Below are 13,639 nucleotides of genomic sequence, written 5' to 3' on the forward strand. Positions count from 1 at the left end.
ACTGGATTAGGACTAGCATAGATTGAACCCAATTGATTCATGATTTGGACTAAACCAAATAGGAGCCCTAGATGCCTTTAAAAGGCTTTGAAAGGAGGTGCCCTAATGATAGGTGAAGCCCTCCTCCTCTCCAACTCGTGGCCACCCTTCTCCCCTCTTGGTTTCAGCCGCCATCAGCAAAAAGCTGAGAAGAAGAAAACTTGGCGGCAGCCTCCTCCCTCCTCCTTTGCTTCATCCAACGCAGGGGAAATAAAAGGGCTGCAAGGTGCTTTGATTATTCTTCAAGATCCCTCCTTCTTCCTCCTCCCAAGCACAATCAAGAGTTGATTGAAAGGGAGGTGATCAGCCATCAAAAACATATCTCTGCAAGGGAGCTAGCACCCCGGGGAGATTGGAACGTTTGGATCGGTTTCTGCTTCGTGTGGATACCCGTAGAGGCCGGGTACTTGAACGGCTTCAAGCGAATCTTCATCCAAAACCACGATCATCAGTTTGCGGTGATCATCTACCCGCACAAGGTGAATATATGATCTTCCTAAAGGTTCTAAAAGTTTTAATCCTTATCTATCTACGAACGGTTTTTAAACAACGTTCATGCGATGAACGGTTGATCCCGCGCATGCCTCTTCCGCTGCATCTGAATTTTTTGAATTTTCTGCGGCATGGGCGGGTTCCCAACAATAAGCATGCAGAAATTTCATTAAATTTCATTTCATGAATAGCACAATATAATATGTTCATAGCATTAGCATTCAATTGTGCTAGGTTTTTTTCATTAACAGCTTGAGAGAGTGTGTGAGGGCCATTTATAATGATATTCCATATTTTATAGTTTTGTGATTGAACAAAAATTTTCATTCTAGCTTTCCATTGAATATAGTAAGTTCCATCAAACAGTGGAGGTCTGTTTATGGAAAGTCCCTCGGCCAATAATATGTTATGTGGGCTTGTCATAATCTTTAGCTCTAGTCGGTTAAGACTATAATTAATAGAAGAGCACCTGCTCTGATACCACTTGTTGCCCAAGGTGACAACCCAAGAGGGGGGTGAATTGGGTTTTCTAAAAATTATGTTCCCTAATTTTTACTTTGAATTAAATGCAGCAGAATGATAAGATGTTATTTACTTAAGCTCTAGGCAATTATAAGTAAAGTAGTGGAAAATTAAGCTAGAGCAATTATACTATGGCTTTAGAGTGCAATTGATCTAAAATTAATTTATAGTTGTATGATCAATTTTAATCTATGTGTATGGTAAGAATGGAGAGGAAGCTAAGCAAATTCTAAACAATCACTTATAATTCTATAGAAAACAAAGCTAGAGATATTACATAATCAAGTATGAATGTAAGGCATGAAATACAAAAGATAAGGCATCACAAACACAAAGATGCATAGTGGTTCGGTGCACCCCAGCACCTACATCCACTCCCCAAGACTTCTTGGGAATTTTACTATAATCCCTCAGATTACAGCCGGTGTTTTACAAGCTCACAACCCAACTTATTGTTTTGCGAGATCACAACGAACTCGGTCGATTTTCACAGGCTCACCGACTAGAACCAACCGATTGTTTTTTCGGGTTCACAATCAAACCTAGTTGGTTTTTCCAAAGGCTCACCAACCACAACCTTACAACGATTGTTTTTCGGGTTCACAATCAACCCAGTTGGTTTTCTCAAAGGCTCACCAACCACAACCTTACAAAGTTGGTTTTCCCTTTGGCTCACCAACAAACCTTAACCCTTGATTCAATCCCTTGATTGAATCAAGTTACAAGATATTAGAGCAAGAGTTTAAATCAAATACAAGCTTCTCAAATAAGCAAATATAGCAAATATAACCAAGTAAAGTAAAGAGAAGAAGCCCTCAAACAAATTTGTAGATGAAGGAACTCGGCTTCTTCTTTACTTGCCCCTCTTCTGATTTTGCATGAAGTAGAGGATCACCGAGGCAGCACATAGTTGGTGAGGAAGCTTTGGGATTCACCTGAATGCTCTTCTACTCTCTCTTTTACTTTGAATGGCCCTTTTGGGCTTTTGGAAGATTTCTCTTGTAATCTCTTTGAAATCTCTTCCCTAAATGTTCTCTCCCACTTCCATACCTTCTCCCCTAGCTCTCCTCTTGATTTTATAGCTTTAGATGGCGTGGAAACAAAAATCTAGCCATTAGAGACAAAAATAGAGCCGTTGGAGTCAAGAAAAAACTAGCCGTTATGCCTCCCGGCGTGCTAGAGTCGACTCGGCTGAAGCAGGAGTCGACTCGGCTGAAGCAGGAGTTGACTCGGCTGAAATAGGAGTCGACTTGTGAATAGTAGTCTGCCGGCACTGTAGCTGGGAGTCGACTCGAGCACTGTAGCGCTGAAGTTAGAGTCGACTCGAGCACTGTAGCACTGAAAATCAACTCTCTATCTTTTTGTCTGTTCTCAGTCGGAGTCGACTCGCAGATGTTAGAAGTATGCCCTAGAAGCCAATTTGGCTGACGCATTATTTTATTCTGGGACATAAATTTGTACTTGACCTAATAATGAATTTATTAGAATGGGCATTCTTTTCATTCATGTTCTTATGTGTCCATGAATCGTCCAAGAAATTAATAAGATGATGACGCATATTCTCAAGAGTTGAGAATTTGAGGCATGTGTCATTGGTGATTAATTTCTGAATTGCTCCTGATCGATGGATCATCACGAGGACGGTGATCGATCCGCTGAGATTAGTGCACAGATCGCTTTCTTTGATGGACGAGTCTTGAGTCCACAGTGTGGCGACACTGGAGCAATTGTGCAAGTGCTTGTTAGAGAACAAGGGTACTGAGCGTGACCATAGCAAGTAGTCACTTGGATGTCTATCCACTCGTCAGTGACTTACTTGATGCTGTAGTTGTATGACTGGTCCTTTGACCTGCGATGCCTCGGCTATTCACAGTGAGGTTGCTGTAGTTTGACGAGCACATAAACATGAGCCCTAGCCAATTGGGTTCTTGTGGTGCAGATTGGCTGCAGTAGGTTCATTGTAGGAGTAGGGGTGCATCTAGATGGAATCTATCGATCTTGATAGGTTAAGAGAGATCCTATGTGATTTATGAGACTGAGTTCGTAAATCCTCGGCCGGGGTAGTATGTACAGTGGAAAAGGAGTTTTCCATTCTCGAACTTAAGTCGAATAAATCTTGACATATGACAGACGATGGGGTTTGACGAGTTATCCATGACCTCCGTCCTGTAGGGATCCACGATAGAAGGACTGTATTATATACTAACTGCACCTAGAGGTTCATCATTCCATTCTGCTGGGTAGCCACTACATGCTGCTAGGTGTCACTGGTGGATGGTGAGACTCACAGGGACTATCTTGATGATTGATGATCCCTGGTGAGTTGAGTTGGAATTGTTCCAACCCATTGAAAGGAGTTTTCAATGATATTGTGATAGAGATCGCAGTATATCTTACTACCAGACAGAATAGAACCTATGGGGTCACACACATTAGAAGTATTGACCGATCTGATGGTTGAATTGTGATTTGCAATCACAAATAATTTATAATTATCAATTTGATTGATAATTGTTTTAACTCACTAAAAGTTAGTGAGTAGAAGAAGGAATAATTGCAATTGGATTGCAATTTAATTAAATAAATTAGACTTAATTAATTGGACTTGATCTTATTTAATAAGAGTCCGATTTGCAGTAGGACTCCTAGAGTCTTAATTAGATTAGGACTTCAAATTAAATTAGAGTCCTACTTGGAGTAGGATTTCTAAAGTCCTAATTGGATTAGGACTAGAATTGAATGAGTCCTAATTGGATTAGGATTTCATTAAGTCATAATTAATTTTAGTCTAATAGATTAAGATGACTCCTAATTAGATTAGGACTCATAGGGATTAGGTTGGGTTCACCTAATCCTCTTTGGAAGAGGATTGGACTACTATAGTTAGACACCCAATAAAGAGGCCCCACCCCACTTAATTTGATTAAGTGGGGCGTGTGGGAAGAGGAGAGAAGAGGGAGGGGCGTACGCCCCTCCCCTTGAAAATTACGTGAAGAAAAGGAGGAGGGGCGTACGCCCCTCCCCTTTGGCCTTCAAGATAAACATGAGCTCCTAAAAGTTAGGAGCTCATGCGCTAGGGCTAAGAATAAAAAAAAGGAGAAGGGCGTGGGCCCCCCCTCCCCCCTCTTATGATATTCCTTATGTGCCGTATTCTCTCCTTCTCTCCAATGATCCAGCCGTGAACCCCCCCCCCCCCTTCAGCCTCCTTGGAGCTGCAAGAAAAAAAAAAGGAGGAGAAGAAAGATAGGTGGCAGGTGACCCATCTTTTCTCTCTTGGGCCCGCTTGACAATCCCCTCCTTTGGAAGTACGTGGGATTTTTCTCCTCCCTTTTGTGCCGTGAACCCATCTTCCCTCTTGGGTTTCAGCCACCAGCAAGCAAAGAAAAGGAAGGAGGCATGCAGCCCTTCCTCCCTCTCTTCTTTTGGTTCCAAAAGAAAAGGAAAAGGAAAAGGCTGCAAAGGGGTTTTGCCTTCTTCCTTTTGATCTATCCTTCTTCCTCCTCTCTAAGGCAATCAAGAGTTGATTCAAAAGAGAGGATTTCAACCATCAAAACATATCTCTGCAAGGGAGCTAGCACCTCGGGGAGATTAGAGAGTTTGGATTGGTCCTCTGCCTCGTGTGGATATCCGTAGAGGCCGGACGCGTGTGCGGCTTTAAGCGAACCTTCAACAAATACCACGATCATCAGATTGCGGTGATCATCTACCCGCACAAGGTGAAGATCTGATCTTCTTAATCATATAAAAAGTATTTAATCCTAATCTATTTACGAACGACGGTTTTAAAATATGTTCATGCGATGAACGAAATCTCGCGCATGTCTTCCGCTGCGCGCAGAATTTTTCTAAAATTTTCTGCGGCGTGCGAGGAATTCCAACAGTGGTATCAGAGCCATGGTTGCGTAGATTAAGATTAGGATTAAATGATTAAGGCATAATAGATCTGAAAATTTAAAGATTATGCTTGCTGAATTTTTCTGCATGCAGAATTTTCAGCTTGCTGATTTTTCTACATGCTGATTTTCTATGCGATTAGATTAATGATTCTATTGATTTGTTAATGAGATTAAAAATATTTAGAATCATATCTTGCATGATCAGCAACTCATAAGATGACATAATCTGTTAAATATTTAGATCTATAAATTTTATTTAATGCATGAGATGCGTATGGTGATGATCATGGATGGACCCTTTAATTGTGCTGAAATGTTCTGCAATGTCTGAGATGTTCTGTGATGTTATGTGATGCATGTAAATCAGATTTTCAGATGTCTGCGTGCATCTTATATTGATGTATTAGAGACCTGCGTGTCTCATGAAAAATAGTTGTAACTATTATTTAATTTTATTTATTTTTAAAGTTATCTGGGATGTAATCTGTGATGTGTTTGCATGTCAATGGTTGATCGGTGCATGCCTCTACAAGCACGATTTGCGCGGATCGAGATCAAGGGTTGATTGGAGATGGATCAAGGAGTTGATCGCAATTGGACCAAGGGTGCTCAAGATCGAGTCAAGAGTTGAAGACGATCTAACCAATTGACGTGCATGTGCTTGTACTATGACCCCATCCTGGATCCATGATCATCACCAGTTTAATTTTTGTTATTATGCCTGGATGTTTATGTTTATGTTTATGCATAGCGGGTAGATAATTATTTGCATGAGATGTACATAATTAAATGAAAGAGACCGAAATTAAATCTCCTCGAAAAATATTAAGTTCATAGGTCTTCCACCGTAGTAGAGCTGCTAAGGTCTTTCCGGCGTTGATTTGTCTCGGCTGGATACAGTGGGCAAGTTGCATCGGGGGACTGGACCTCTCTATTAAGCATGAGATGTTGTAGGGGTAAAGATAGGGTTGGGCCCAATAACTGTTAGGTGAGGGACCCAATGACGGCTTTACTTCTACGGTTATACGGTGGGTCCGACTTAACTAAGGAATGGGGCCAATAACTGTTAGGTGAGGTCTTCATTACTTAGAGACCTGATAGCGCTACAACTTGCTTGAGAAGCATTGTACAAGAGTTGTACACTCATCATTTATATGTCACCAATAACTGTTAGGTGAGGTGGCATGTAAATTGGTGGGACCGTAGCACCCCACTTGAAACCTAGAGTCGCAAGGTTTCCGTTTCTCTACCAGAGGAGTGTGAGAAATTCGAGGAAATAGTGGGAGGTGTATTTGTTTTTTTCTTAAAAAAAAGGCCCTAAAACAAATAGAGTTCAAGTACAAAATTCTAACTAGAATCTTTACTCTCTGAGGATTATAAAGTCAGCTTCTAGACTCTTAACTCTTATCCTATAGAACAATCGTTTGACCAAACCCAATTATAAAAACTAGCTCAGCAAATTTCAAAATAGTTTTGAATTGTGAGAAATTAGGGTATATGCTAGACCATGGAATCCCTGTGTTACCAATCCGTCCGATTACTGGTCAGCATAAGACGCATGCTAAGTGGACGAACAATAACAATAAAGTTAGGTGCTGCATAATGGCATCCATGTCCAATGAATTACAATGCCAGCATGAGAACATGAAGACCGCCAGGGACATATTATATCACCTACAAGAGTCGTATGGTGAACAGAGTCACGCAGCATGTTTTGAAGTGTCCAAGAGGCTCTTCAAGGCTAAGATGTGTGATGGGCAGTCTGTCCATGATCATGGTTTGACCATGATAAAGAACTTAGAGGAGCTTGAGAAGCTCGGCATGACCATGTACAAGGAATTGCAAACGGATTTGATCCCGCAATCCCTTCTAGCTTTATATGAACAGTTTATAGTAAATTACCATATGAACAAGATTGTATGCACGAAAATAGAATTGTTAAATAAAATTGGTAACTACCTTAGGAACCTTGAAGAGTTCAAGGGGCATCGTTCTCGCTGTCGAGTTGGTTTCTACTTCCAAGAGAGAGTCTACTTGGAAGAAGAAGAAACCTGTGAAAAGGCAGAAGACCGAGAAAAGGCCAAGTAAGGAAGTTCCAAGAAAAAGGCCGATTGCAAGGAAAAGTGTTTCCATTGCATCATAAGATGGCCATTGGAAGAGAAACTGTCCTACATACATGGAAAGCATAAAGAGTAAGAAGGGTGACAGACCTTCAGAAGGTATGCCAGATTTGCTCATTATTAAAAGGATACTTAGGGACTGTTACCTGTTGCAAACAGAAATTTGATTTCTGTATCTTGTTTAGCACAGAAAGATTTTTATAAGACTATGGTTCAATTTGTTTGAGAAATAAATTGGATGCATATGGTTTTATGATTAACCGTCTCTATCACTTACATTTGGATGTACCTGTGAATGTATCTGAGCAAACAGTGAGTACCATAGGATCCAATAGATCCAGAGATGAGATAAATCTAAAGTATTTGTGGCACCTCAGGCTTGGCCATATAGGTGAAGACAGAATAAACAAATTGGAGAAACATGAGCTTTTGAGCTCATTGACTTTTGAGTTATATTCGATTTGTGAATCCTGCCTTCAAGGAAAGATGGCCAAATTACCCTTTGTAGGACATAGGAGAGGTCCACTACGATACTTACCCTAGTACACACTTATGTGTGTGGCCCATTCGATGTGCTGGTTAGGGATTGTAATTTTTACTTCATTTACCGATGATTACTCACGGTATGGATATGTGTATGAGACACAAATCTGAAATTTTTGAAAGGTTCAAAGAGTTCAGATATGAAGTAGAAAAAACAAACAGAAAAACTCATTAAGGTTCTTCGATCAGATCGAGGAGGTGAATACCTTAGTGGAGAGTTCCGTGATTATCTCAAGGAGAATGGTATAGTTTCATAATGGATCCCTCCTGGTACACCTCAGCTTAACGGAGTGTCGGAGAGGAGGAATCAGATCCTATTGGATATTGTCAGGTCCATGATGAGCTTCACTGATCAACCCTTGTTTCTTTAGAGAGATGTCCTATTTTCAGCTATTTACATATTGAACAGTGTTTCTTCTAAGTCTGTTCCTACCACACTATATGAGATATGACATGGTAAGAAGCTGAGTCTTGGTTATTTCAAGATTTGGGGATGTCCGGCCCAAGTCAAATGACAACAGGCGGACAAGTTAGAGGATAGGACAATTAGTGCTCGTTTTATAGAATATCCTAAAGAGTTATTTGGATACAATTTTACGTCCCAGAGAATCATAAAGTGTTTGTGAGCCGACATGCTATCTTCATGAAAAATAGTTTATCCTTGATAGAGGCAGTAGGAGAAAAATTGAGCTCGAAGAGAAAGTCTCTAAAGAGCAACGAGCCATTGTGCCTATAGAACCTATTCATATCGAGCCAGTACATGTTGTACCTCCTCCACCTCGTAGATTTAGTAGGATCTTCCATCCTCCTGAAAGGTACTTAGGTATACTTACAGAGGATGTAGAGGAAGTGTTCCTCATGGGAGATAGGGATCAAGGTAAGGATCCCAATACCTACAACGAGGCGATGTTAGACATCGATTCCGAGAGATGGCTGGAAGCCATGAAGTTAGAGATAGACTCCATGCATTCCAACCAAGTCTGGACCTTAGTAGATTCACCGGAAGGTATAGTACCTATTGGGTGTAAATGGATCTACAAGAGAAAATTAAGTTCGGATGGCTAGGTAGAGACCTATAAGGCAAGGCTAATGGCGAAAGGTTATAGTCAGTGCGAAGGCACTGATTATCAGGATACTTTTTCACCTGTAGCCATGCTGAAGTCCATTCGAATATTGCTTGTTGTTGTAGCATATCATGATATTGTGATGGTGATCACAAGGTCTGTAAGCTGCAAAGGTCCATCTATGGACAAAAACAAGTATCTCGGAGTTCGAACACTCGTTTCAACGATATAATCAAATCGTTTGATTTCTTCAAGAACGAGGAGGAACCATGTGTTTATAAGAAGGTTAGTGGGAGGACTATTGCATTCCTCGTATTGTACGTGGATGATATCCTAAGTCAAGGTTTGGTTGTCTAAAGAATTCTCCATGATAGACTTTGGAAAAGCATCCTATATTTTGGAAATTAAGGTCTATCGAGATAGATCTAAGAGGATGCTTGTCCTGTCACAGAATATTACATAGAGGGAGTGTTGAAGAGGTTCGGCATGGAAACCTCTAAAGGGGGATTATTATCCCTTAGGCATGGGGTAAATCTCTTCAAGAAGATGTGCCCCAATACATCTGAAGAGATTCAGTGGATGAGCAAGATCCCTTATACTTCGGCTATAGGGAGCCTCATGTATACCATGCTATGTACATGACTTGATATAGTACATGCTGTGAGTGTCACGAGCATATATCAGTCAAATCCAGGCAAGAAGCACTGGATAGCTGTGAAGAACAGTCTTAAGTACTTGAGAAGAACTACGGACATGTTCTTGGTCTTTGGAAGAAGATCAGAGTTGAAGGTAGAAGGATGCACACATATTGATGATAGAAAGTCTACATCAGATTATATGCAATGATGGTTCAGTAAATTGGAAGAGTTCCAAACAACCGATTATTGTAGATTCTACCTTAGAAGCTGAATGTTAAGCCGTATCTAAGGGTGCAGTGGAAACCTTCTGGTTTAAGAAGTTCATTGCGGAGTTAGGTGTAATGTCATCAGATGCCATAACACGCTACTGCGATAACAAAGACACCATAGCACTAGCTAAAGAGCCAAGGTCTCACCAGAAGCCGAAGCACATAGAGCGGTGGTTTAACCTAATAAGCGACTACCTTGAAAAAAAATAAGTAAAGGATCAGAGAGTAGACTCCACAGAAAATGTGGTGGACCCATTCACTAAGCAGATAAGTCAGCAGAAAACTGAAGCGCATCTTGAGAAGATGGGGCTTAGGTTTATAGCTGATTGGCTTTAGTACAAGTGGGAGATTGTTAGAAGTATGCCCTAGAAGCCAATTTGGCTGACGCATTATTTTATTCTGGGACATAAATTTGTACTTGACCTAATAATGAATTTATTAGAATGGGCATTCTTTTCATTCATGTTCTTATGTGTCCATGAATCGTCCAAGAAATTAATAAGATGATGACGCATATTCTCAAGAGTTGAGAATTTGAGGCATGTGTCATTGGTGATTAATTTCTGAATTGCTCCTGATCGATGGATCATCACGAGGACGGTGATCGATCCGCTGAGATTAGTGCACAGATCGCTTTCTTTGATGGACGAGTCTTGAGTCCACAGTGTGGCGACACTGGAGCAATTGTGCAAGTGCTTGTTAGAGAACAAGGGTACTGAGCGTGACCATAGCAAGTAGTCACTTGGATGTCTATCCACTCGTCAGTGACTTACTTGATGCTGTAGTTGTATGACTGGTCCTTTGACCTGCGATGCCTCGGCTATTCACAGTGAGGTTGCTGTAGTTTGACGAGCACATAAACATGAGCCCTAGCCAATTGGGTTCTTGTGGTGCAGATTGGCTGCAGTAGGTTCATTGTAGGAGTAGGGGTGCATCTAGATGGAATCTATCGATCTTGATAGGTTAAGAGAGATCCTATGTGATTTATAAGACTGAGTTCGTAAATCCTCGGCCGGGGTAGTATGTACAGTGAAAAAGGAGTTTTCCATTCTCGAACTTAAGTCGAATAAATCTTGACATATGACAGACGATGGGGTTTGACGAGTTATCCATGACCTCCGTCCTGTAGGGATCCACGATAGAAGGACTGTATTATATACTAACTGCACCTAGAGGTTCATCATTCCATTTTGCTGGGTAGCCACTACATGCTGCTAGGTGTCACTGGTGGATGGTGAGACTCACAGGGACTATCTTGATGATTGATGATCCCTGGTGAGTTGAGTTGGAATTGTTCCAACCCATTGAAAGGAGTTTTCAATGATATTGTGATAGAGATCGCAGTATATCTCACTACCAGACAGAATAGAACCTATGGGGTCACACACATTAGAGGTATTGACCGATCTGATGATTGAATTGTGATTTGCAATCACAAATAATTTATAATTATCAATTTGATTGATAATTGTTTTAACTCACTAAAAGTTAGTGAGTAGAAGAAGGAATAATTGCAATTGGATTGCAATTTAATTAAATCAATTGGACTTAATTAATTGGACTTGATCTTATTTAATAAGAGTCCGATTTGCAGTAGGACTCCTAGAGTCTTAATTAGATTAGGACTTCAAATTAAATTAGAGTCCTACTTGGAGTAGGATTTCTAAAGTCCTAATTGGATTAGGACTAGAATTGAATGAGTCCTAATTGGATTAGGATTTCATTAAGTCATAATTAATTTTAGTCTAATAGATTAAGATGACTCCTAATTAGATTAGGACTCATAGGGATTAGGTTGGGTTCACCTAATCCTCTTTGGAAGAGGATTGGACTACTATAGTTAGACACCCAATAAAGAGGCCCCACCCCACTTAATTTGATTAAGTGGGGCGTGTGGGAAGAGGAGAGAAGAGGGAGGGGCGTACGCCCCTCCCCTTGAAAATTACGTGAAGAAAAGGAGGAGGGGCGTACGCCCCTCCCCTTTGGCCTTCAAGATAAACATGAGCTCCTAAAAGTTAGGAGCTCATGCGCTAGGGCTAAGAATAAAAAAAAGGAGAAGGGCGTGGGCCCCCCCTCCCCCCTCTTATGATATTCCTTATGTGCCGTATTCTCTCCTTCTCTCCAATGATCCAGCCGTGAACCCCCCCCCCCTTCAGCCTCCTTGGAGCTGCAAGAAAAAAAAAGGAGGAGAAGAAAGATAGGTGGCAGGTGACCCATCTTTTCTCCCTTGGGCCCGCTTGACAATCCCCTCCTTTGGAAGTACGTGGGATTTTTCTCCTCCCTTTTGTGCCGTGAACCCATCTCTCCCTCTTGGGTTTCAGCCACCAGCAAGCAAAGAAAAGGAAGGAGGCATGCAGCCCTTCCTCCCTCTCTTCTTTTGGTTCCAAAAGAAAAGGAAAAGGAAAAGGCTGCAAAGGGGTTTTGCCTTCTTCCTTTTGATCTATCCTTCTTCCTCCTCTCTAAGGCAATCAAGAGTTGATTCAAAAGAGAGAATTTCAACCATCAAAACATATCTCTGCAAGGGAGCTAGCACCCCGGGGAGATTAGAGAGTTTGAATTGGTCCTCTGCCTCGTGTGGATATCCGTAGAGGCCGGACGCGTGTGCGGCTTTAAGCGAACCTTCAACAAATACCACGATCATCAGATTGCGGTGATCATCTACCCGCACAAGGTGAAGATCTGATCTTCTTAATCATATAAAAAGTATTTAATCCTAATCTATCTACGAACGACGGTTTTAAAATATGTTCATGCGATGAACGGAATCTCGCGCATGTCTTCCGCTGCGCGCAGAATTTTTCTGAAATTTTCTGCGGCGTGCGAGGAATTCCAACAGCAGAGTCCCGGAGTCGACTCGAGCACTGTTCCTTGAAACTCCAGAATGCCAGAGTCGACTCTGAACTTCCAGAAGTCGACTCGAGGACTATTCTTTTAAATCTTTCTTTGAATTTGCTCCTCCAACTTGAATCCTTTGAACTTGAAACTTGGGCCAATAAAGTGTAGCTTTCTTCCAACTTTTCTTGAGAGCTTTTGAGGTCTTCTTGTATTTTTCCAACTTGCTTTGTTCCTTGCAAAACAAATTATCTTTCTTCTTGCAACACAAACATTAGTATTTATACTTCAAGGTTTTGTGATCATCAAAATCAATCTTTGGGTCATCACTTTGAGATAGTCCCGGAATTTCCCACTAAGATATTCTCCTCCTCGATCTGATCGAAGAGCTTTAAGGGGTTTTTCAGTTTATTTTTCTACTTCATTTCTGAACTCTTTGAACTTTTTAAAAGATTCAGATTTGTGTCTTGTTGCCCAAGGTGACAAGCCAAGAGAGGGAGGGTGAATTGGTTTCTCTAAATTTTTACTATCTTAATTTAGTCAATTGATCAGTGAGTGAAGTTAAAACAATACACAATGCAAACACACAAGAAATATAGTGGTTCGGTGCTCTCCTAAGCACCTACATCCACTTCCCAAGCAACCCCTTGGAAATTCACTATAATCCCGCGGATTACAGTTGGATTATTTTCTGGGCTCACAATCCAAAAACCTTTACACTTTGGTTTTTCGGGATCACCAAAAACCTATGTTGGTTTTACAGGCTCACCAATGAACCTTCACAATTAGTTTTACGGGTTCACTAACAAATCTACACCGTTAGTTTTACGGGCTCACCAACAAACCTTTACAAGGTGATTAAAAAGAAGAAGAAAGTTGAAACTCCTAGATGAGCAAATATAACAATTATAAACTACAAAAAAGAGTATAGAATATAGTTATCGCTTGATGAGACTTCTCTCTTCTTTGACAAGATTGCTTCACTCTTCAAGGGTTAATGAAGCTCTTAATGTTCCTTAGAATCTGCTCTACCACTTTCTTTTCACTCTTTGAGTGAAGCACTTGGATGAAGAAAATTAGGGCACTTGTCTTTCTTGTGTAAGCTTTGATATTTCGTAAAAGGATACTTTCTCTGATGAATAGTGTCACTTTAAATAGTTTCCCTCATCCATTGGACACCCCCTATTGGTTAGATTTCAAAAACTAGCCGTTACTTACTATTGG

The sequence above is a fragment of the Phoenix dactylifera genome, unplaced genomic scaffold, assembly GCF_009389715.1.
Source record: "Phoenix dactylifera cultivar Barhee BC4 unplaced genomic scaffold, palm_55x_up_171113_PBpolish2nd_filt_p 000407F, whole genome shotgun sequence".
In the NCBI taxonomy this organism is placed as follows: Eukaryota; Viridiplantae; Streptophyta; class Magnoliopsida; order Arecales; family Arecaceae; genus Phoenix; species Phoenix dactylifera.